The sequence below is a fragment of the Puma concolor genome, chromosome E3 (assembly GCF_028749965.1).
Source record: "Puma concolor isolate L17-30 chromosome E3, mPumCon1.1.hap2, whole genome shotgun sequence".
Lineage (NCBI taxonomy): Eukaryota > Metazoa > Chordata > Mammalia > Carnivora > Felidae > Puma > Puma concolor.
Genome location: NC_141682.1, coordinates 28203516 through 28227930, shown reverse-complemented (window position 1 = coordinate 28227930; position 24415 = coordinate 28203516). Strand labels below are relative to the sequence as shown.

General features: G+C 43.8%; 2 long non-coding RNA genes across 5 annotated transcripts in view; one reads left to right on the top strand and one right to left on the bottom strand.

Annotated features, from left to right (window-relative positions):
* Window positions 1-24415, top strand: part of LOC147573087 (uncharacterized) — a 476171-nt gene that overhangs the window by 101072 nt on the left and 350684 nt on the right. The window lies entirely within an intron of this gene.
* The window catches only part of LOC147573091 (uncharacterized), a 233878-nt gene that overhangs the window by 157444 nt on the left and 52019 nt on the right, over window positions 1-24415 (bottom strand). Inside the window, exon 2 of one of the 4 annotated variants that reach the window (XR_015245710.1) lies at window positions 5508-5822. The exons of the other annotated variants lie outside the window; for them this stretch is intronic. This is a non-coding gene — a long non-coding RNA (uncharacterized LOC147573091). The remainder of the gene's footprint in view (window positions 1-5507; window positions 5823-24415) is intronic. 4 annotated transcript variants of the gene reach the window in all.

Genomic DNA, 24415 nt, shown 5'->3' with positions numbered 1-24415 from the left:
ATGGGCAAATTTCAAGTATATTTTGGAGGCCAAGAGGATAGGTCTTAGAGATGAGCTGAATGGTGAGGAACTGGTAATGAACACCAGAATTCTGCCTCCAGAAAGTGTGGCTGCCCCTTGCTGAGACAGAAAGGAACGAGAGATGAATGCGTTTGAAGGAGAGAAAAGAGCTCTCTTCCAACACCTTAGTGGGAGGTGCCTGAAGACATCCAGGCGGGTGCCGAGCAGGCGTGGTGAGCTGTGCCCGCCTGGAGCCCAGAGGAGAAGGGATGCCACCCTGCCTCAGTTCCCTTTGCCGCTGCTCTCAGGAAAGCTTTCTAGAACTGAAGTGAGGCCGCCCCACCAGGCAGACCACATATAGATACCTGATCTAAACTGCGCCAGTTCACCCCATTTGGGAACTGAAACTCAGAAACGCTAGGCATCTCTGTTGGCCCTTAAATCAGAGCAATCTGGAGCCTCCACTCAGGTGAGCGTCTTTAGCCACAGACAGCCACAACATTGCTGAGAGAATCAAGTAGAAGTGCCAAAAGAGAAACCCAGGCGGTAAACATGTGTCCCCCCCACCCCACCCCAAGCAAGAGAAAGGCAGGGGAGAGACTGCCTTGGTCCCTGCCGACCCATCTGAGCTCCAGTGGCACTTTCTGCCTGGGAGTCCCATTAGACATCCACACTTCCTAACAACAAATCCACCTTTGTTCTTAAGCTACTTTGATGGGTTTCTGTTCCTTGCAACCACAAGAGCGGTATGAATAGTTATGTATTTGCACCTGCACATCAGGATTGCCGTGATGACGACCAAATACGAACATGTATTTGGAAGTGTCCTATAAACTGTAAAGCACTACGCAAACAAACAAACAAACAAACAAACAACAAAAATCCAGCTACTGTCATTACTTTAGTTATGCTTAATCCTACTCTTTTAAAAATATCTCAAGATTCACTGAGTACTTGTAATGTCCAAACTTCAAATGCTGGAAAAGCCATAGAAGAGTAGACCAGAGATCTAGAACTGTGCTAACACAAGAGCCACAGGCCACATGCAGGTCTGAAGTTTAAATGAGAGAAAACTCAAAATTCCCAGTTGCACGAGCCACATTCGAAAGTGCTCAGTAGTCACACGTGGCCATGTGGCCACCAACTGGACATTGAATATATAAAAAACTCCCATCGTCACAGAATGGATGGTTTTATTGGGGAAAGCAAATCAACCGGGATTGTGTTCCCACTCAAATCCAAATTTGTAAAAAAATCTTTTTTAAAATCTATCATTTTTGAGCTTACCTCGACAGTTTTACTTATATGCACCTTTACAGCCTGTACCATTGGTGTGAGTAAAAATCCCACGCAGGTCCTACCCCATGTGTGAAAGCACTTCTTTTGTTTTGACCTCGTTCTAACTTAAACAAATGTCATCTTATTCTAGGTTTCCAGCTGCATGAGATTTACCAGCTCCGCCAGGTGGCATCTGAGATTGGGAGTACAGCCGGACTACACTTCTTTCAGAAATCAGACTCATCTTTTCACCAAAAGTGAGCCTTCCTCCACATCCATTCAAAGCGCTCACAGTGAGGAACTCTGTCACCATGCAACAAAGACAGGGCGATGGAAATGACTACTTAAGAAACTGATAAGCCAGCCACAAAGAGGTGTTGGAGTCATGGTAGAGCCCCATTTCATCCAAAACTATTCAGTTTTGACAAGCATCAAATCCTTTTCAGAAGATGATATGAATATTAGAAGCTACATTTTACTGAGCACTTACTATATTGGATCTATTGTGATAAGTGCTTTATCAAGTCTTTTTTTACTTTTTTTAATGTTTATTTATTTTTGAGAGAGAGAGAGAGACAGAGCGTGAGCAGGGGAGGGGTAGAGAGAGAGGGGAGAGAGAGGGAGACACAGAATCTGAAGTAGGCTCCAGGCTCTGAGCTGTCAGCACAGAGCCCGATGCGGGGCTTGAACTCACGGACCACGAGATCATGACCTGAGCTGAAGTTGGACGCTCAACCGACTGAGCCACCCAGGCGCCCCATGATAAGTGCTTTAAATGTGTTACCTCAATCTTCACAGCTATTGTGAGAGGTAGTTATCGTCTCCATTTTATTTATTTATTTATTTTTTCAACGTTTATTTATTTTTGGGACAGAGAGAGACAGAGCATGAATGGGGGAGGGGCAGAGAGAGAGGGAGACACAGAATTGGAAACAGGCTCCAGGCTCTGAGCCATCAGCCCAGAGCCCGACGCGGGGCTCGAACTCCCGGACCGCGAGATCGTGACCTGGCTGAAGTCGGACGCTTAACCGACTGCGCCACCCAGGCGCCCCTCGTCTCCATTTTAGAGACGAGGGTGCTGATCTCAAAAAGATTCATAACTTGTCCAAATTCACACAGTAAATGGTAGAGTCAAGAATCCCACCAAGGGTCTGATTCCAGAACCGGCAAGAAAAATCACTAAACCAAACTAACATTCTCCTGTCTTGTAATAATGATAAATAAAACCGTAGATCATAAAATCAGGGACTCTGATCTATCTATATGTATACAATGCCTTATACTAAAGTTCTATAAAAGTTTCACGACCAAACAAATTATCAACTATTGGCAGTATTGTCCCTTCACTCAAACCCAAGCAGTAGGACAGATCCACAATAAAACTATGATTAAGTCTCTTTTTATGGGGCACCTGGGTGGCTCAGTCGGTTAAGCATCCATCTTAGGCTCAGGCTGTGATCTCACCGTTCGTGAATTTGAGCCCCGCGTGGGGCTCTGTGCTGTCAGCACAGAGCCCACTTTGGATCCTCTGCCCCTCCCCTGCTGGTTCTCTCTCTCAAAAAAAAAAAAAAAAAAAAAAAAAAAAAAAAAAAAAAAAGTCTCCTTTTATAACAGCAGGTGGTCATGATTTTCTTTTTTCTTTCTTGCTTCCTTTTTTCTATCCTGAGGGGAATCATCTGCAAGTGTTTGGTTTAAAGGTTCAAAAACAACATCCACAACTTTGAACAATGGGTTAAAGGAGTTTTCTACAGATAAAATGAACAAAGGAACACGTTATTGAAAAATATTTAAACAAAAATTCCTTCCAGCAATTTTCTTGGGGAAAGTCAATACTGTGACTTAATCTGTTCACCCAAAGCCTACTCATTTAACATTTTACCTCTGTATATGTGTTTTACATAGTTTTCAAAATGCCCTCATATTCAGTACTTCTGGCATTTCATTGCCTCTCTTTCCTTCTCTATAAAAGGAGGCAACGGAGTGCTTATCTCAGTATCTGGTCCATGGTTAAGGGCTAGATATGTGGGGCTTTAATGATAGTGTTGTTAATCATACAATCATTCATTCATTCAACGGGCACCAAGGTGGAACAGAGCAAAATGAAATTCAGTATTCCATCTACCTGTGATTCTAAAGACCCAGTGGAGAATCCAGAATATCTATATATAGGAGCAGTACCCTAGCTGGAAGTAGAAGACAGGACTCTTGTCCAGAAGCAGCTATGAGTAAGGGAAGCTGACGGACTGCAGAGGGAACTAAAACCATCCTTGCACGCCGTCACCTGGTCCTTTTAGGCAAGGCAAGTGCTGTTACCATTATCTGACAGACGGGAACTTTGGAACTGGCAGAGCTTAAGAGACTTCTCAAAATTACAAGATTAAGGGATGGGAAATCAGACTCCCTAGAAGACACTGAGCTGCAGTAGGGTACAGGCTCTGCCCATCTTGTTTAATATCTACCTCAGGGCATGGCACACAATGGGTACTCATCCTAGATCAGGCTCCCAAGAAGCAAAGCCTCAAACGGGGATTCTTATGCCATGAATAATGGAGGAAGGGAGTGACAGAAACAAGACAGACGAGAGGAAGAGGGTGGGTGGATATGGATTCATCAGAAGCCTAGGCTCGTTCTGATCCCACAGGGCACATAAGTGACATCACAGCATTATCCAACTTGAGTCATGGGGCCAGCCTTTTGGATACACTCTCTACTGGCAGTGGGCTGCCCTGAGCGAGGCGGGGGGGGGGGGGGGAGGGGGGGTGCAAGCATAACCTCCCAGGCATTTCCAAACACCATTGGCAGAGCTCAATTCCCTGTAAGAGAATTCCTACACTCACAATTCCCTACGCCCACAGCAGCTGGGGGGTGGGTGCCTTGACCTCTCCAGTGGGATCTGGGTGGGAAAACAATAACGTCCAGAACAGTGCTCAATAAATACTTGTTGGATGAATGACTCCTAACTAGAACAGAATTCTAGTCTCTCCATATGCTTTCCCTATACGTACCCTTTTTATACAAGACAGGACTTTCATCCTGCAAAAATTTCATAATCATTGTCTCTAATTCAGGAGCCTTCCCCAGCACAATTCAACAGTATTGAGCACAACTCAGCTGGCAAGGGTCACATCTAACTGGGTCTAATTACCACTTTGGAAGAGGAAGGACATAGCTGTTGAGGTTTTTAAGCTGCAAAATAATACCTTCACCCATCAGCCAAGGCCACTACAAATTAATGGTTGCACCGGGGTTTTATCTGACAACTAGATAAAGCCAATTCATGTCAAGGGACCAGAGACATAACATAAAAATTCCCTTGGATTTTTATCTCCCAGAGACGGTATTTGCTTCTCACATTCTTGTACTGCCCCTGGGCTGAGAACTCAAGCTGGGGACCAATATACCTTTCATACGAAGTCGATATTAAAGCAAGAATGTGTGGTATAACCATTACTGGCAGAAGGAGCCGAGCCAGGTCTTTGTACCTTTTCCTTTTAATTACACCCATTCTCCACTCAGCTCACAAATGCCCTGTCTTCCTTGTTGGAGCTTCTACCCAGCCTCCTCCTGCCATCAGGCTGTTCCTCTTTGTCCCAAAAAGTGGCTGTAAGTGGGAAGGTAGACTTGCAGAGGGAGGGTTATGATGCAGTCCTTTCCAAAAAGGAGAGATCTGATTCACTCTCCACACTGCAGCCAGACCAAGCATCTGCAAAACTGCTGATGTCACTCTCAGGCTGAAAACCCTTTGATCTTGGGTTTTAAGAATGAGCAATCTTTACTGAATTCCATAGGCCTGATGTAAGGTGGGCCTTACCTGCTTTCCCTCACTCACTACCCTCCAGCCACACTGACATTCTTTCAGTTTCTCAAACATGCTGTTCTCCATCTTGCCACAGGACCTTTGCATATGCTGATCCCTCAGCTGGAATGGTCTCACCTCCAGGTACTCTTTCAGATGAGACCTTAAATGGTATTTCCCTGGCTCCTGTGTCTAATCCAGATTTGTTCTGGGTTGTCCCCATACTTTTTATTCATAGCACATTATAATTTGTTACTACAGTTTTTTTTAATGTGTTCTCTAAAGCAGATGTGCCAGAAGAAAGCTCTTATTTTGATGACTATCAAATGCCTATACTTATTTTTCAATCAGTTCTTGGCTCAATGTGGGGAAAGAGCCCATGCCCTCACTTTAGACATGGGTAAACTGAAGCCATGGAAGAAACAATATTTACCTAAGTTCATGTGGTTGGTTGGTTGGTCGGTCGGTCGGTTGGTTTTTTAAGGAAGTATTGGCAGTTATCCTTTGAAATATTCAACCCTTCTGCAAACATCCTGTGTTACCCTCATCTTAACTCTGGGAATTACTGTCTTCCAGATTTATTGCCCACCAGGGAAGAGTGAAACTGAGTGAAGAAACACATGGAAACCTTGTATGGGTCTGCAGATCTTGCTGACATCATCACCAATCTCTTCCATGAATTTCTTCCTTGAACTCCTGAAGTCATCGGATTTCCCATTCTCACTCCCTCCTGTATTACATAGCATAGCTTTAAAAATCATATAAAATAAAATAATTGGTCAACATAATGACAATATAGCTAGCCTTTGTTCAGCACTTACTGTGATGTGGCAAGTATCATGCTGAGCATATAACCTGTCTTAATCTCTTGCCCCACAGCAAGAGCTCTATAGGGCAGGCTGAGCGGATGCTGCTCTTTTCAGGGGGAATAGTGTCTTGCCCAGCGTCGCACAGCTGGTGAGTATGACAGCCTGGTTTTATGCCCAGCTACATCTGCCTCAAAAGTCCATGGACTCTCCATCACATCATGACACTCTGATGTGCCCAGTCCAGGACTGGCACAGAGCCCTTGATCCAATGAGCCACAAGAATGTTCTAGAAGCCCCCCCCCCCAACACACACACACACACTGACAACAGTCTTCCCAGGATATGTGTCTGCCCTCATGAGCCAAAGTACTCTAGTAGAGCAAGCATCAACCTAGTAGAAATTGAAGGGGTACAAGGCAAAATCTAATAGCCTTTGTTGAAAATCATCAAAGACACACAAACCCATGTAAAATAAAGGAGCTCCCTGTGTAACCAATGTTCACTGGCTTTTTGACTGCTTGAGCATCCATTCCAACATCCTCTTTTTTTTTTTTTTTTTTGAACGTTTATTTATTTTTGAGACAGAGAGAGACACAGCATGAACGGGGGAGGGGCAGAGAGAGAGGGAGACACAGAATCGGAAACAGGCTCCAGGCTCTGAGCCATCAGCCCAGAGCCCGACGCGGGGCTCGAACTCACGGACAGCGAGATCGTGACCTGGCCGAAGTCGGACGCTTAACCGACTGCGCCACCCAGGCGCCCCCCAACATCCTCTTTTTACAGTGATGCTCATTTACGATTTTGAGGCTTTAAACATTTTTTTTTTTTTACTTTGCATACAGTAAAATTCTTCGTGGTATACAGTTCTATGGGTATAAAGCACCATAGAGACCATAGCACCTGATTAGAGAGCTGGAACTTTCAGCCCCACCCCTGACCTTCAGAGAGGGGAGGGGGCCGGAGATGGAGTTCAATCACAAATGGCCAATCATGCCTATGTATTGGAACCTTGATTTGAAAAAACCCTAAACAAGAGGGTTTGGAGGACTTCCCAGTTGAGGAGCACACTCAGGTGCCAGAAGTGTGGCAGACTCCATTTTCACAGAAACAGAGGCCCCTGCACTCAGGACCCCCAGACCTTGCCCTATCTCTCTTCATCTGGCTGTTCATCTGCCTTTATGATAAACTGTAAGAGTAAGGATAGCACTTTGCTGAGTTCTTTGAGTCCTTCTAGCACATTATTGGAACTGAAAGTGGGGGAGGGAACCCCTGCATTTTTTCCAAGTTTATTTATTTATTTTGAGAGAGAGCAAGTGCAAACACCAGGGGAGGGGCAGAGAGAGAGAGAATCCCAAGCAGGTTCTGTGCTCTCAGCATAGAGTCTGATGTGGGGCTTGAACTCATGAACAGTGAGATCATGCTCTGAGCCAAGACCAAGAGTCAGATGCTTAACCAACTGAGCCACCTGGGTGCCCTGGGAACTCCTGAATTTAAAACTGGCCAGGCAAAAGTGAAGGTAGCCTGGGGACTCCCATTTGTGATTGAAGTGGGGGCATTAACCTGTAGGGTCTTTGGTAACTACGGGTAGATAGTATGATAATTGAATTGCATTACTGGATGCCAGCTGGAGTCAGAGAATCAAACTGGTGTTGGAATGACTATTGGCTTAGGGTTGCAAAGACATCTCACACGTGCCTAATCTGGAAGAGGCATGTTTCGTACTGTCGAGAGAAGCATGAAAGCAGAGGTGGGGCACTGTAAACACTGGGCAACCAGAGGAACAGTTTCATTCCTGGGTTTGTCTCTACTTATGTAACTATGGGCAAATCATACAACCTCACCAGGGCTCAGCTCATTCCTTGATAAACTGGGAATAATAATAACAATAATAATACTATGGATTCCATACAGCTGTTTGAGACTTGAAGAGGTTAGTAGACCTACAGGGTTCAGGACACTGCCAGGAGCATAGTAAACCCTCAATAAAAGTGGGTGGTTGTCAGTGTTATTCCTCTTGTTTCTTCCAATTCATTCCCTCTTGAAATTTACCAGAGTAGGTTTCTTCTACCTGAAGCAGAAACACCCAATTGATACCCCTGCGTCTTTCCTTTGAGCAGAGAGAATGTGATTAGCTAAGCAAGAATGAGATCCTGGGGGGAGGTGGGTTTCTCCAGACAGACAAGATTCCACAGATGTTAGAAGGAGTAAGAAGGAGGAAAGGAGGGAGATCCAGACACACTGTGGTTCCCACAAGGACAGGAGAGACACTCTCCAGCCTCTGCTGGACCAGAAGGCACACTGGTTCAGTCATATGCCTGGGCTCCCGAAGAATATGCTGAGTCTTGGGCAGTGCTTCCAGCCCAGGGACCCACTGGAATCATCCAAGCGGCTCTACGGTATTCCGGTACCTGCATCCAGCCTCGGAGATTCTGACTTCATTAGTTTGGGAGGATGTCCACGGAAGAGGGATTTTTAAAAGCTCCCCAGGAGATGCAAAGGTGCTGCCAGGGTTGAAAACCTCCATCTGAGAGGAGGGAGCCAGAGGGCCACCCCGCTGGTATTCACCTCTTCAGAGAAGGGCTCTTGGACTTTAATGAGCACATGAGTCATCTTGTCAAAATGTAGATTCTAGTTCAGTAGGTCCTGGGCAGGGCCTGGGACTCTGCATTTCTCACACGCTACCAGGTGATGCTGATGCTGCAGCTCAAGGACTACACATTGGGTAGCAAGAGCCGAAGTGAAGGCTGTGGGTGTTGCAGGCCGTCGCACGAACACCTCGTATTGCAGCCCCCTTGCCCCTCACAGGGGCCGGCCTGAATGCAGGACACCTGCTGCTTTCGGTTAATCTGCTCAGAACACCTGGGCCTTCCCACAATTTCAAGTCACCCCACTTCTGCCCATTGGGTGGCAGAAGGCATTCTCGGGGCAGAGAAGGAAACAGACTGTGGCTCGGAGCCACCCCGTGATGCTCCCCCAGCCCCAAATGCAGTCTGAGACCTCCTAGCCCAGTTGCTTACACTCACCCGTTTCTGCCCAGAGCCCAACTCTGTGCACAGAGCGTCCTCTCGGAATCAACTCACTGAGCCCTCCCCGCCTTTCCTCTGCACCTGAGGCAATTATTACTTGTCATAAACAAGAACTGCCAGCTGTGAGTAGCATCAGCTCGCTGTTCTTAAAATGCCTTCTAAACGGTTCTCTCAGAGAATTCTCCAACCCGAGATGGTTCTGCCCAGCCAATCACAGTGTGGTCCTGGGCCCATGTTTTGATAAGATAATCTGTCACTGTCAGTCAGAGATGCAGGGCTCTGACTGCAGGGTGGGGAGACTGAAGGAGAGAGCCTCCTCCCTCTCTGGAACTAGGGCTGATTGCTGACTCTCCCAGAATCCTGTCCCTGGAGAGGCTGTAACAAATGTCAACTGACAGGATGAAACCCTCTGTTTCTCAAACACCTGTAGGCCCCTCCCCACCACAGCCTTACTTACGCCCATTTCTTGTTTGTCTCCCAAGCACCATTCAGAGGGAAGGCGGACGTCTTCTAGTAATGAATTACATGTGAAACCAAGATGGTTTCACAAGTTGGGGGGCATTTGGAGGGATAATGAGAGGCCATCTGTGGTGGTCAGCCTTGAAGATGGCCCCCAATTAGCCCCACCTCCTGATAGTCTCACCCTTCCCCATGGCACCAGAGTTGGTCTACAGAGTAAGTACAATATGGGCACCTGCTCTCACTCCTTAGTCACTCCCTCGGTGCCATCACTCACTCACAGCGTTTTGAGGACAATGAGGTAGCCGATGGGGAGACCCGCATCAACAGGGACTAAGGTCTGCCAGCGGCCATGTGAATGAGCTTAGAGGCAGATTCTACCCTAGTGGAGCCTTGATTGGGTTGCAGCCCGGGACAGCAGCTTGGCTGCAACCATATAAGCCAGAAGCACCCAGCTAACCTGCTCCTGGATTCCTGACACCAGAAGCTGTGAGATCATCAACGTTTGTTGTTTTAAGCTTTTCCACTGGGGTTGATTTGTTACACAGCACACACCATTCAAACCAGACCAAACCATTAATACAGTGTGGGTTCTTCTATGGCAAGAGGCAGTACCAATCACTACAAGAGGTAGTCATGGTAATAATAATAACAATAATAATAATAATAATAATTAATAATAATAATAATAATAATGGCAGCTAACATTTACATAAGCCCTACTTGGAGCCAGGCACCGTTCTGAGCACTTTGCATGCATTAACTCATGTAATCCTTCAGCTACCTATTATTGTTATTATTATTATCCCTGTCCATGCACTCCACCTATCAGGAACATGTCTGGAAAGGTGGGTTGCAACAAATAAGACCACACACCATGGGGAACTGTGGTGCATCTCAGAGTGTTACCGGATGCGGGTTTGCTCTGTGCTGCGTGCCATCAGAAAGCAGCAGTCGATCCACGCCTGGAGTCAGGAGACACAGACTGGGGCTACAGCTGTCACTGGGAAAGAAGCAGCACTGCTCCCGTTGCTCAGAATGTTTGCTGCTTCCGTGGTTTGCACGGCACCCTCACTTTCGTGCTCAGACGCGATGACAGAGCACTTTTATTTTTGTCTCGTGTCATAACCCTGAGCACGAAGTCTTCTCATACGTGGTCCTGTGAAACCGCTCAAGCGGGGAACACCACAGTCTGGCTGCTGGTACCGGGCCAGCCACCAGCCGATCACGGCGTGTCTTCCTTTCTTATCCCCATTTGACAGATGGAAAAATTGAGGCCAAAATAAGTCAGGTAGTTAAAATGTAATGGTTGAAAAAACTTTAGAGCAGAGCTTCTCAAACTATCAGTAGTTTTGAGCCAGTTTGGTTTCGGTTTTGGTTTGCGTGTTTTCCAATCCACTGTGAGCCGAGGTTTTCATAACATACAATATACATGAATTGTTAGAATAATGATCACGTATTTAGATGTTGCATCACAGTCAAGTTGCTAGAAGAGTTTCTAACCATGTACTCTCAATTTATGTATTGTCTGGCCAAAGACAAATAAAATGGGTCTCATAGCAGTACATGTCTACGGAGCCTGCTTTGAGCACCTTTGTAGAGGTTGTCTTGATGGAAGGTTTCTCAAACTACATGCATTCGTGCACCTTCAGTTTTGCCATGATTGGATAGCACCTCCGGTATTATTTACTTCACGTTAAATATCCTCCTCCTTTATCACCCCCCACCTATTAGAACAGCCACTATCAAAAGAGCAAAACAGTGTTGGCAAAAGTGTTTCCAAAAATTGGAAACCAGGTGCACTGTTCATAGGAAAATAAAATGCTGCAGCTGCTTAGTATAAATGTTATCTTGAGAAGTTAATAGAGTTATCATACAATCCAGCAATCGAACTTCTAGGTATTTACTCAAAGAACACAAAGCAGGATGTCAAAAAGATATTTGCACCCTCATGTCCACTGCAGCATTATTCACAATAGCCAAGTAGAAGCAACCCTAATGTCCATCAACAGATGAATGGATAAAGTTTGGTACATACATGCAATCAAATGTTATGCAGCCTTAAAAAAAGAAAGAAATCTTGTCACATGATACAGTGTAGATGAGCCTTAAGAACCTTATGCCAAATGAAATAAGCTAGTCACAAAAGGACAAATACTGTATAATTCCACTCACTTGAAGTCCCTAAAGTAGTGAAAATCATAGAAAAGAATAAAGGTGGTTTCCAAGGGCTGGGGGAAGGAGAAATTAATGTTTGGTATTTCAGAGTTTCAACTTTGCAAGATTAAAAAGTTCTAGAAATCTGTTGCACAGCAATGTGACTACAATTAACAGTACTAAACTGTGCACTTGAAAATATTGAAGATGGTAAATTTAACATTATGTGCTTTTTCACCACAATTTTAAAGCAAAGAAAAAAAATTCTTCATCCCAAGCAATAGCAACCCCTATCATGTGTTGGGATGGCTTGTTTTTTTGTTTTGTTTTGTTTTGTTTTTAAAGTTTATTTATTTTGGGGCGCCTGGATGGCTTGGTCGGTTAAGCGTCCGACTTTGGCTCAGGTCATGATCTCACAGCTTGTGAGTTCGAGCCCCACGTCGGGCTCTGTGCTGACAGCTCGGAGCCTGGAGCCTGCTTCAGATTCTGTGTCTCCCTCTCTCTCCGCCCCTCCCCTGTTCATGCTCTGTCTCTCTCTGTCTCAAAAATAAATAAACGTTTAAAAAATTTTTTAAGTTTATTTATTTTGAGACAGAGAGAAAGCATGGGCAGGGGAGGGGCAGAGAGAGAGGGAGAGACAGAATCCCAAGCAAGCTCCACGGAGCCTGCCACAGGGCTCCATCCCATAAACTGTAAGGTCACAACTTGAGCCGAAATCAAGAGGCCAATGCTTAACCGACTGAGCCACTCAAGCACCCCATGGTAGCTAGTTTTACATGTTTCTTTTTATATACAGTATTTTAAAATAAATTCATTATTGACAGAATGTAAAAATGTGTTTTCCATGTACCAATGAAAATCATTTTGCATACCACCTATGGAGCACATACCACACTTTGGGAAACACTGATCTTTGAACCTCCTATTGCTTCAATGCCTACGATCTGAGGCTGAGCAAGAGGAAACGTTCAGGACCACTCCTGCTTTCCAAGAGCTTGTGGTCAGATTGAACAGCTAAAATGACCCAAGGAGGGCAGTGGAGCTTAAAAGAAATCTTAAAAGAATGCCCAAGACCATATTGCCCAAAGCCATCTAAGGATTCATTTCAAAGGGCACCTGTGTGGATCACTCGGTTGAGTGTCCAACTCTTGATTTCGGCTCAGGTCATGATCTCACAGTTTGTGAGATTGAGCCCTGCATCAGGCTCTGTGCTGTCAGCTCAAGATTCTCTCTCTCCCTCTCTATATGCCGCTTCCCCACTCATGCTCTCTCTCTCTCTCTCAAAATAAATAAACATAAAAAAAATAAAGATTCAGTGCAAAAAAAAAAAAAAATCCAGTGCAAGACCAGATCTGTTTTGTTCAATGTTCTATACCAAGTAGCTGGCACATGTCTTGCCCATAGTGGAGTCTCAACTGATACTTGTTGGGTTCTATTAAATTACAATAAACAGCGACTAAGTAGCACAAATCAGTGAGGTACTAGACAGGGTTGCTAACCTGGGGTTTGTAGATGGACTTCAGAGGGTCCATGAACTTGAATGGGAAAATCCCCCATTTTGTGTAACCTCTAACTGATTGTCAGTATTTGCTTCCATTATAAATGTAGGCAACAAATCACAGTAATATTCATAGTATCTGTCACCAATATAAATCACGGATATTTTCATATCTCATTACAGTTGTTGTAGACATCTCAATATATTGTCTACATGCATCACTAATTGAAATTAAATAGTTATTAGACCCACCACTACATCTTGTTATTTAATGCATTAGTAGAGAGGCATATATTACTATCACAAAAATTTGGTGGTTTCTTTAGAAATTTTGATAACCACATTTTAGGATAATTACAAAAGAAATCTTTTGTAATTTTACACACCTTTATTTCTGCGTTTACTTTCTGTGTTGTTCTCTCAAGGACTCTATAGACCTCACTAGATGCCAGAGGTGTCCGCAGCATGCGTGCACGCACACACACACACACACACACACACACACACACACAGAAGATTAAGACCTGCTGTTGGATTGACTCAATCTTCCCAGTGTAGCTGACAACGCACTGGGTTTCGGTGTAGCTGAAACAAACTGAACACGGAAGCAGCCCATTTCTGCCACCTTTTGGGAGGCAAACACCAACTCACCATCCCAGAGGGCAGTGAATTCACCAGTTAACAGTTGTATAGAGGAACCCCCTGATAACCATCAGGTTCAATGTCCCTGGCTGGCAAGGTCAAGGACTCAGAAAATTTGGTGTTGAGCAAAAACAAACTGACCTCACACCTGTAGGATTCAAAACACGGACTCTGGAGCTAGACTTCCCATGTTTGTATCCCAGTCCCAACAGTTAGGATCTGTGTGAGCTTGGGTAAGTTATTTCACCTGGATGGATCTCACTTTGCTCATTTGTAAAGCAGGAACCACAGAGCCTGATTGTGGTCGGCAGGAAATGGTCCTTTAAAGATGTCCAGGTTCTAATTCCTGGACCCTGTGAATCTGTAAGTTTCTATGGCAAAGAGGAACTAAGGCCACAGATGGAGTTCAGGTCAGCTAACCTTAAAATAGAAAGATTATTCTGGATTATCCAGGTGGACCCAATATAACCACAATATAACCTTAAATATGGAAGCAGGAGGAAGAAGAGAGTCAGAGATTTGAAGATGTGACACTGCCAGATGTGAAGATAGAAGAAGGGGCCACAAGCTGAGGAATGGCAAATGGTCTCTAAAATTTGGAAAAGGCAAGATTCTCTTTTAGAGGCTCCAGAAAAAGTGCAGCCTTGCCAACACCTTGATGTTAGCCAAGTGAGACCCAGTTTGGACATCTGGCCTACAGAACTGTAAGATAATAAATTTGTGTTGTTTTAAGCCATGAAGCTTGTGGCAAATTGTTACAGCATCAATAGGAAACTAACATACTATGCCAAAGGGGCTTGTGAGGATTAACAAATCAGCTAATTTATATAAAGCCCTTAGAACAGTCCCTAAAACACAATTGGTGTTATATATTATTAGTGTTATCGAAATGACAACTAAAAGTGAAAGAAATTAATCACTTCCAAAACAAACCAGGTCTGTTCAAATCAGCCCCTTGCTCTGTTTTAAAATCATGAACTAATATGGGCACCTGGGTGGCTCAGTCAGGCGAGAGTCCAACTTAGGCTCAGGTCATGATCTCGCGATTCCTGAGTTTGAGCCCCACGCTGGGCTCTGTGCTGACAGCTCAGAGCCTGGAGTCTGCTTTGGATTCTGTGTCTCCCTCTCTCTCTGCCTCTCCTCTGTTTGTTCTCTCTCTCAAAAATTAAAATAAAATATTAAAAAAAATTTTTAATCATGGACTAATAATGAACTCATGGATCCAGGCATTAATCATACAGCAGCTAACATCACAAAACAAGACATAAACAGACACTGGTGCCTCCTGATGGACAAACACATGGCCACTAATGAAGCAGTCTTGCCAAAAATGGGGGGAAAAAATCAGACAGAAACTTGATGAAACTTATGGATTCAACTACCAATGTACAGGAAACACAAAAGATAGAAGAACATGTCAAATGACACCACAGAGACATAATCAGCAATATCTAGACTCTAGGAAAGTCTACAGCAATGCTTCTCAAACTTTAAAGTGCATGTAAAACACCTGCAGATCTTGGTAAAATGTAGATTCTAAGCCAGTAGGTATAGGGTATGGCCTGACATTACATTTCTAACAAGCTGTCACGTGATGCTGATGCTCGTGACCCATGGACCATATTTTGAGTTTCCAGGCTCTGCAAGATATATAATCCATTTTTTCTAGTAACAAAAGAATTGAAGGGGAAACCTACAGATTAAAAGATACACCAACCATTACATAGTTTTACATTTGGGTGAACTGGTAGAGAGATGGAGTCATTATCAAAGATCAGAAATGCAGCAGAGGAAATAATTTGATGAAGTTAATTATTTTAGTTTTTTAATTTTTTTATTATTTAAAAAAATTTTTAATGTTTATTTATTTGAGAGAGAGACAGAGCATGAGCGGGGGAGGGACAGAGAGAGAGAGGGAGACACAGAATCTGAAGCAGGCTCCAGGCTCTGCCTGGTCAGCACAGAGCCTGATGCAGGGCTCGAACCCACGGACTGCAAGATCATGACCTGAGCCAAAGTCAGACGCTTAACAGACTGAGCCACCCAGGCGCCCCAAATATTTTAGTTTTGAACAGGTTGCATTTAAAACATTTGTGGTGTAGGGGTTACACACATTCATACAACTGTATCACATGTCTGTAGTCTTTCTCACCAAATCAGAGGATTGACTGAAGCACTGAGTAAATGTTTTTTTCAAACTAATGGAGCTGCATTGCCCATTCCTTTCAAAGAGAAATTTAGGTCCCAGTCAACTTTCATTGGACACCCAAGCTCTTGGCTCATGACACTTGGTCACAGGGCGGTCTCTGTGCAAATCAGAGATGATACGACATGTGATGCCTATGGTCACAGATCCCCCATCACCTAGGAATATTTCAATACCCATCCAACCAGCCCCATTCCAGGAGGCTAATCAAAGGACTGAGCTTTCCACTGAAAGTCTGCAGTAGCACTGACCTATTGGAAAAGAGGGGTTTTTGGAGAGAGACTTTACTCCAAATTCCAGCTTCATCAGCTGTGGTTTGGGAAGCGATTTAGGATCCTGGAGACCAGTGAACCTAGATTTGAATCTCAGCTTCTCGCTTATTTGTTTTGTGGCCTTGGCTGAGTTACATAACCTCTCTGACCCTCAGTATCATCTCTGAAATGGGATTAAAAATAATTATAACCTCCTCGCAGGTTTGTTGTGAGGATTAAATGAGATAATAGAAATAAAATGTTTAATCCAGTGCCTGACAGGAAACAAACACCTAGGAAATTTTCTCTGTTACTGCTGCTGCTACAGTGGCCACTGTCTTCTGACCTCAGGAGAGCCAATGAATTCTTCCGACCCTCAGGAGCCTCTTCTCTAAGAAGGAGTAACAATAACCGACGGAAAGTTTGATGCCTCCCTCTTTTATTTCCTTTCGTTTCCTGTTCAAATATCCCCTTTTCAAAAAAGCCTTCCCCGGCCAGTCCTCTTCCTATATAAAATAGCCCACACTCTCTCTCCATCCCATTATGTTTTATTTTTCATCCTAGGAGCTATCCACCCAATTTATAGTCATTTGTTTAGTGTCTGTCTTCTCTACAAGAGATCAGTACCAAGGGAGTTAGGGACTTTGTCTATTGTGTTCACTGCCTCTCCCCTGGGCCAAGAAGAGTGTCTGGTATGTCAAAATGCTCAATACATTTCTTGTAAGATGGATGGATGGATGGATGGATGGATGGATGGACAGATGGATGGTTGGATGGAAGAATGAATAAGTGAATAAGAAAGAAAGAAAGAAAGAAAGAAAGAAAGAAAGAAAGAAAGAAAGAAAGAAAGAGAAAGAAAGAAAGAAAGAGAAGAGAAGAAGGAAGGAAGAGAAGAGAAGAGAAGAGAAGAGAAGAGAAGAGAAGAGAAGAGAAGAGAAGGAGAAAGGTAAGGAGAGAGGGAAGGAAGGAGGAAGGGAGGAAGAAAGGAATATGGTCACTACCAACAATAACTACCCAGCCCTGAGTTGCTACTCAATGGATATTAGTTTCCTTCCTTCCTTCCAAGGCCAGAAAAATGAAGAGCTCTAGAAATCCTCTTGGGGCACTGGGGGAGGAACTGAGAGGGGAATGCCAACAGACCTGCCTCCTTCCCCCTTCTCCACCAGCCATCATTCTAACCATCAAAACAAAAACCAGACTGCAGGTGCCAAGAAGTCTGTGCATCCCTCATCCCCAGGAAGTCCCTCCTGGCTCTGAAACCCTAACAGAAGCGAGGAGTGCCTGCAGCTTGCTGCTTGTAGACAAGAATTCAGGCAGAATTTCAACAGCTGCTCCATTGCTTGTAACCCCAATAAACAGTGTCTGGCCAACCTAATGTGGGGCCACTGAGGGCTAGGGCTGTGCTGCTTTTGGGGTCTCAGAAGTAGAAAGTCAACAGGTTTGATGTATGGTGCCATTTATGGCACCTGAAATAGAACATCTGTTACCAGGTTGGCCGCTATCAAATCTTCTTTAATATAACAATACAAGCAGTGGCTGGGTCTTGAATGCCACTTTACAAAGCCAATGGCCATACAGCAGAACTGTCTTTCCAACGGCTGATCTTGTCACTCCTCTACTGAAAACCCTCCCCTGGGTCCCCATCACGCTAGGAATGAAGTCCAAACTCCTCTCCCAGGGCTGCACCAGGTCCAGCATGATCCAGGCCCATCCATCCTCTCCCCAGCATATCCTGGGCCATCCTCCTCCTCAGTCACTCCACTCCAGCCACACACAGCCTGTCTGTGTTCCTACAACAGGAGGAATGCGTTGTCCCCCAGGGTCTTAGTACTTTTGCTTCTCCTGCCTGCACAGGTTCCTCCTTATCTAGATCTTTGTCCCTGGTGTGCTCTTTTAAAGCAGCCCCAATGCCTACCACCACCCCCCCCATCACCTCAGTCTGTTTCAATACCACTGTAGCACTTGGGCACCTGGGCAATCTGCACTTATGTTGGCTTGTTTCTGTGCATACTTCCTCCTCTCCCTGCCCTACCCTGGGCCATAAGTCCCTGCAGGAAAGAACTCTGCCTGCACTGTGTATCCCTAGAATAGTCCCTGACACATAGTAGGTGCTCAGTAAGTATTTTTCAAGGCATGAACGTGTTGAGAGTGGCATCCAACACCAAGAGTCAGCAAACTTTTTCTGTAAAGATCCAGATAGTAAATATTTGAGGCTTAGTGGGCCATATGGTCTTGGTCACAACTATTCAATTCTGCCATTGCAGCACAAAAGAGCCAATGACAATATGTAATTAAGTGGGCGTGGCATTATTCCAATAACACTTCATTTATAAAATCAGGCAGCGGCCTGGATTTGGCCCATGGAGTGTAGTTTGTAGTCCTTAGCTCTAGATCAAGATTCTGAATTCAAGTATACTATCCACACAGTTACTTGACATGGTTTTTTTTCCCCATATGCTATGACATCCACTGTGTGTTATATAAATATTAAATAAAACTGCATTCTATCCAATTTTCTAACAAATAGGCTCATTCAAGTAAACACATCTTTTTAAAAAAATTTTTTAAGCTTTATTTATTTTTGAGACAGACAGAGAGGGGGAGGGGGGTGGGAGGAGCAGAGAGAAGGAGACACAGAATCTGAAGCAGGCTCCAGGCTCTGAAGTGTCAGCACAGAGCCCGACGTGGGGCTTGAACTCACGAACCGCGAGATCATCACCTGAGCCGAAGTTGGATGCCCAACCGACTGAGCCACCCAGGAGCCTCTCAAGTAAACAAATCTTAAGCGCCTGTAGTGCACCAAACACTGGGCTTAGTGCTGAGAATGTAACACTGCAGAAAGCATACCCTGGTCTTGCTGTGTGTAGTCAAGGGGCCACATATGTGAAATCATGATAGTACAACATGAAACATTATAATGGGTGCATCAAGAGGGGTTGGGCCCTCTATAAAGGGTACAGCACCCCTTATATTAGTGGACAGTATGATTCTAGGATAATGGAAACTAAAAAGGATGGTTGGTGTGGAGAATCTTAGGCAATGTTACAAAATTCACGGGGTTCGGGGTGCTTGGGTGGCTCAGTCGGTTAAGCGACCAACTTTGGCTCAGGTCATGATCTCACAGTTTGTGAGTTCGAGACCCACGTCAGGCTCTGTGCTGACAGCTCGGAGCCTGGAGCCTGTTTCCGATTCTATGTCTCCCTCTGTCTCTGCCCCTTCCCCGCTCATGCTCTGTCTCTCTCTCTCTCTCTCAAAAATAAGTAAACATTAAAAAAAATTTTTTTAATTAAAAAAAACCACAGGGGCGCCTGGGTGGCGCAGTCGGTTAAGCGTCCGACTTCAGCCAGGTCACGATCTCGCGGTCTGTGAGTTCGAGTCCCGCGTCGGGCTCTGGGCTGATGGCTCAGAGCCTGGAGCCTGTTTCTGATTCTGTGTCTCCCTCTCTCTCTGCCCCTCCCCCGTTCATGCTCTGTCTCTCTCTGTCCCAAAAAAATAAAAAAAAAAAAAAAAAAAAAAAAAACCACAAAACTCATGGGGTTCCATGAGGCTTAGACAATGTCCCATCAAGGTCTATCTGCAAGTGTTCAGTCTTATACTTCCTTAAAATTAACACCAGGCACCACACTTGACCTGTGAAGACAAGAAACCTTCTAGGAGGACCTGGTGCCTAAATCAAGTCCTGAATTAGGGAGGAAAGAGTGCTCTGTTCACAGCACATGCTAAGGCCAAAGATGCTTTACTCTCTCTGTAAACCAAAGACACTTAACACGACTGGATGAAAGAGGGAGACGGAGTGAAGATGGAGACGGCCGGGCAGGCAGACGAGAGTCACAACATTATGGCATGAGAAGAAATCTGAATTTTATCCTAAGAGCAGGGGGAAGCCTATCAGGGGTTTTCAGCAAAGAAGTTGAAAAACCAGATATGTTTTTTGGAAAACATGATGCTCAGTGTGTCCAGATGATGGACTGGGAGAGAGATACTGGAAACCAGGAGAGGTTTTGCAAAAGGCTTGAATGGTTTACGGCGCCCAAGTAGAACTTCAAGACAAATTCTTGTGGAAAATGGAAGACAGCCTATTTGAGGATTTCCACCTGGGACAGGCTTCTCTTTCAAACAGGAACAAGAAACTTCTTAATTTTCCCCCCAAGTCCAATAAGGACCATCATAAGGATCCAGCTGCCAGGTTTAGAATGAGTTGAGCAAAGCAAAAATGATAGAGAAACAAAACATAAAATGAGACTATTTTCCACTTTGAACAGAGGCCAATAAATTTATGGGAACTTGCAGTTTTCCATGAGTAACAACTGAAGTAGGAAACAACACTAATATCATTATTCTTATGTTAATAATTACATTCAATTGGATTACTTAAGCAGAGGATGCCTTGGGGAGCAAAGACAGTCTAAGGAATTCCATTATCAAAATTTCACTTGTGGCTCATGGTCTCCTTAGCACCACTAATTAATATTCTCTCCCTAAACAAACAAAGATTGAGGAGGTTGGTGAACTACAGAAATGTCGCTTATCATAGGAAATGATGGAGAATACACAAAATAAAAAGACTAGGGTCACACCTGCAATTTTTATCATAATAAAATGCTCCTGAGGAACCACTTGGCAAAACTGCACCATAATGCCTGGCAAGATTAATGGCTTCAAGACAATTGTAAAATTAAAACAAGTCTCAGGTTCAGTCACTGAATTTAGACATTGGGAAAATACTGATTTTGCTCCAGGCATCAATTCATGGCAGGTTTTTGGTTTTGGTTTGTCTTTTTTTTTTTTTTTTTTTTTTTTAATGTGCCAGCATTTGATTCAAAAATTGAGTTTCCTCTATGTCTCGTTCACAATCTATTTCAAATATACACCTGAGGGCACTGGATTCCTGGTACTGGTGAGGCAGCAGCTGATAAGAACACAGGCTTTGTAGTATGAGAGCTATGGGTTCATATCCTGATTCTGTCATGAACTACATGTGGCCTTGAGCAAGTTACTTAATCTCTCTGCCTCAGTATCCTTATCTGTAAAATGGGGATAATAATTTTATCTAACCTTAAGGAAGTTTAAAGGGTAATTGTTCTAGGGCAACGTCTAGCACCTGGCATATGTTTCAATAAGTGGCAGTTGTTCTGGAACGATTATTTTTTTTTTTTTTTTTTTTTAAATTTTTTTTTTTTTCAAACGTTTATTTATTTTTGGGACAGAGAGAGACAGAGCATGAACGGGGGAGGGGCAGAGAGAGAGGGAGACACAGAATCGGAAACAGGCTCCAGGCTCTGAGCCATCAGCCCAGAGCCTGACGCGGGGCTCGAACTCACGGACCGCGAGATCGTGACCTGGCTGAAGTCGGACGCTTAACCGACTGCGCCACCCAGGCGCCCCTGGAACGATTATTATGCTGCATCCCTTCCCCCGCTCACAGGAGACCAACAAAACAACCCATTGTGAGTCCGATTCTGCACCAAGGCCACTGACTTTCAATATATATGTCTTGCCTGAATGTGAATGAATACATGATGCTGGTAACCAGCCACTCCAAATTTTCACCCAGTTTCTAGAACCATCTTACTTTCACTTGTTTAAATGGCAGGTGTGTCTTGTGTGTCGGTTATAACAAGCCCTCTTTGATGGAGTGAGATTACATCCCTGAAAGGGGATGGAGATAGCATAGGGCCCCAGACCAGTAGCCTTTACAGCAGGGGTCAAAGAGGGGAAGGTGCAGCCATTGGCGAAGTGTGGTCCAAGGAAAACTTTTTAAAATCCAGGTAGTACAGGTCTCTTTTGGACTGAGTGTATGTTGCCAATTATTACTAATATAACCATAAAAATAAAAATGCTTACTAAGTGACAGATATTTAGCCTACAGCTCTAAATACATGATCTCATTTAATCCACATGACAGTTCTATCAGGTCTAAATCTAAAATTATTTGGCATTTTATTTTTGGGAAAGTGGAAGTGCAGAAATGTGAAGTAATTCTCCCATGTTACCCAACTAAGAATTCATAAGGTGTTTGGTCCTAAAAACCCAAGTATTTAGCTGCTATGCTATACCTTCCAAGCAAATACAGACCCTTAGACAAATGTCATAAGCATATCACCCACTTTAATTTTGTGTGGTTGCTGAGACACAATACCACAAATTGGGTGACCTAAGCAACAGAAATATGTTGTCTCACAGTTCTGGAGGCTGGAAGCCTGAGATCCAGGTGTCGGCAAGGCAAGCCAGATTCCCTTTGACACTGAAATCTGTTCTATGACTCTCTCCTAGCTTCTGATAGTTTGCTGGAAATCTTTGGCATTCCTTGATAGTGGACCTCCACCTTCATCTTTACACAGCATTCTCCCTGTGTGCATGCCTGTCTCCAAATGTCCCCTCTTTATAAGGACATCAGTTATGCTGGATTATTCCACTCTACTCCAGTATGACCTCATCTTAACTAATTACACATACAAAGACCCTACCTCCAAATAAGACCACCTTCTGAAGTGCTGGGGGTTAGGGGTTCATATAAATGAGAGGGGCACGATTCAACCTGTAATATTATTCAATCCCATCTATCTTAACTGGTTATTCCTCCATCTTCTGACCCAGGGCATGGGGGAGGGAAACAGGATTTCTACACACTCCCAAACATACGGCAAGATGTAACTCTTCATTCCAAAACCCACAGAGCCATTTATCCCATGTTAGAAAGGAGAACTGAAAAGGGATACAGTGCAAAAGATGTCAAAGCAAAGATAAATGTTTCCTCAGGGGCAACAACTCTCAGAGATTTGAGTAGTAAGTTTTTGAAAAATGGACACCTGAGGAACAAAGGTTGAGTTTTGTGAAATCATTGATAACCCCCAAGACAACACCCAGCTTTCCCCCATGATTATAAATGGGGGGATTTGAAATGGAACTTCTATTGTGTGGCTTTCAAAGCCCTCGGTGGCCCAGAAGTAGTGAATCATTTCTAAGGTAAAGCACTTCCTTTGAACTCAGGGGAAACAAAAGTAGGCAGATAAAAAATGATAATGCAGAAAGCAGATTTATGAGCAACTTGAAATCTGAACACTGCTTTTTTATATTCCTTACGATGGACCAGTCCTGTGGCCATGGGGGAATAAGCGCCTAAGGTTGAACACCAAAAATAAAATCTCTCAGCATTTCCCAAACTCATACAGGAAATCTCACACAAGCCCCTCCCCAATAAATAATAGATGGGACGTAAAATGCAGACTCCTTTGTCTAGCAATGGACGTAAGTAGGTGAAGTTGTCCATTCTTTCAAGTTATTTCCAGAGTGACAGCCGTATGCTGAGTGCTGTCCCAGGTCCTGAAAAGAAATACCTCAAGGAGGATTTACCCATTAGGTGGATCCCAAACTCAGAATAATTAAATCATAGATCTACAAGTGACTTCAGGAGTCATTTATGCAGACAGAGGATGGTAAAGGAGACAGAGGAAGGCATGTGTCTTATATTTCTGTTTTGTGTCATCTAACAAATTCTTCCCAGCAAACTTTCAAGATGCTGTCTTTCCTGTGAGCCAGCATTATGAATCTCTTTCCGACCATTTTGTAGGAATCCACAGTGACTAAGTTCCTCTTCTTCTGGTTGGGCATAATTTGTACATATATTGCAAGGAACAACCATTTTGCTTTTGAACACCTCCTACCTCAGTGAGGCCAAGGTTATTCAAGGAAGAAGATACTTTCCCTACCTTGGGGACACTAACAGTCCTGTGGATGTATAAAATGCAGATATATAATAAGGTTATTTCCATAACAGAAATAATACAATAAAACAATATTTTATTAGGACATAGGTTGAAAACTGGCAACACCTATAGGTCAGTTCCTGCCTATAGACATTCTTATTTGGCTATGTTTTCCCCCATTCCACCTCACCTAACTTCTTATTTTGAAAATTCTCAAGTCTAAAGAAAAGTTCAAATAATAGTATAATTACTATTCAGATATACCTAACACATACATACACATTTTTTTTCTGAACTACTTGGAAATAAATTGCAGACAACAGAATACTTCATTCAGGAATACTTCAGTGTGAATTTCTTAATAATAAGGACATTCTCCAATTTATCCATGATACCATTATCACACTCAAGAAAATAAATAATAATTCCATAATATCATATAACATGTAGTTCATATTCAAGTATCTTTAACAGACAAAAACAATGTCCTATGTAGCTGTTGCCTAGTTGTTGTGTTTTTTTTTTTAATTTGGCGATTTAACATAAGAATCCAAACTTTCGGGGGTGCCTAGGTGGCTCAGTCGGTT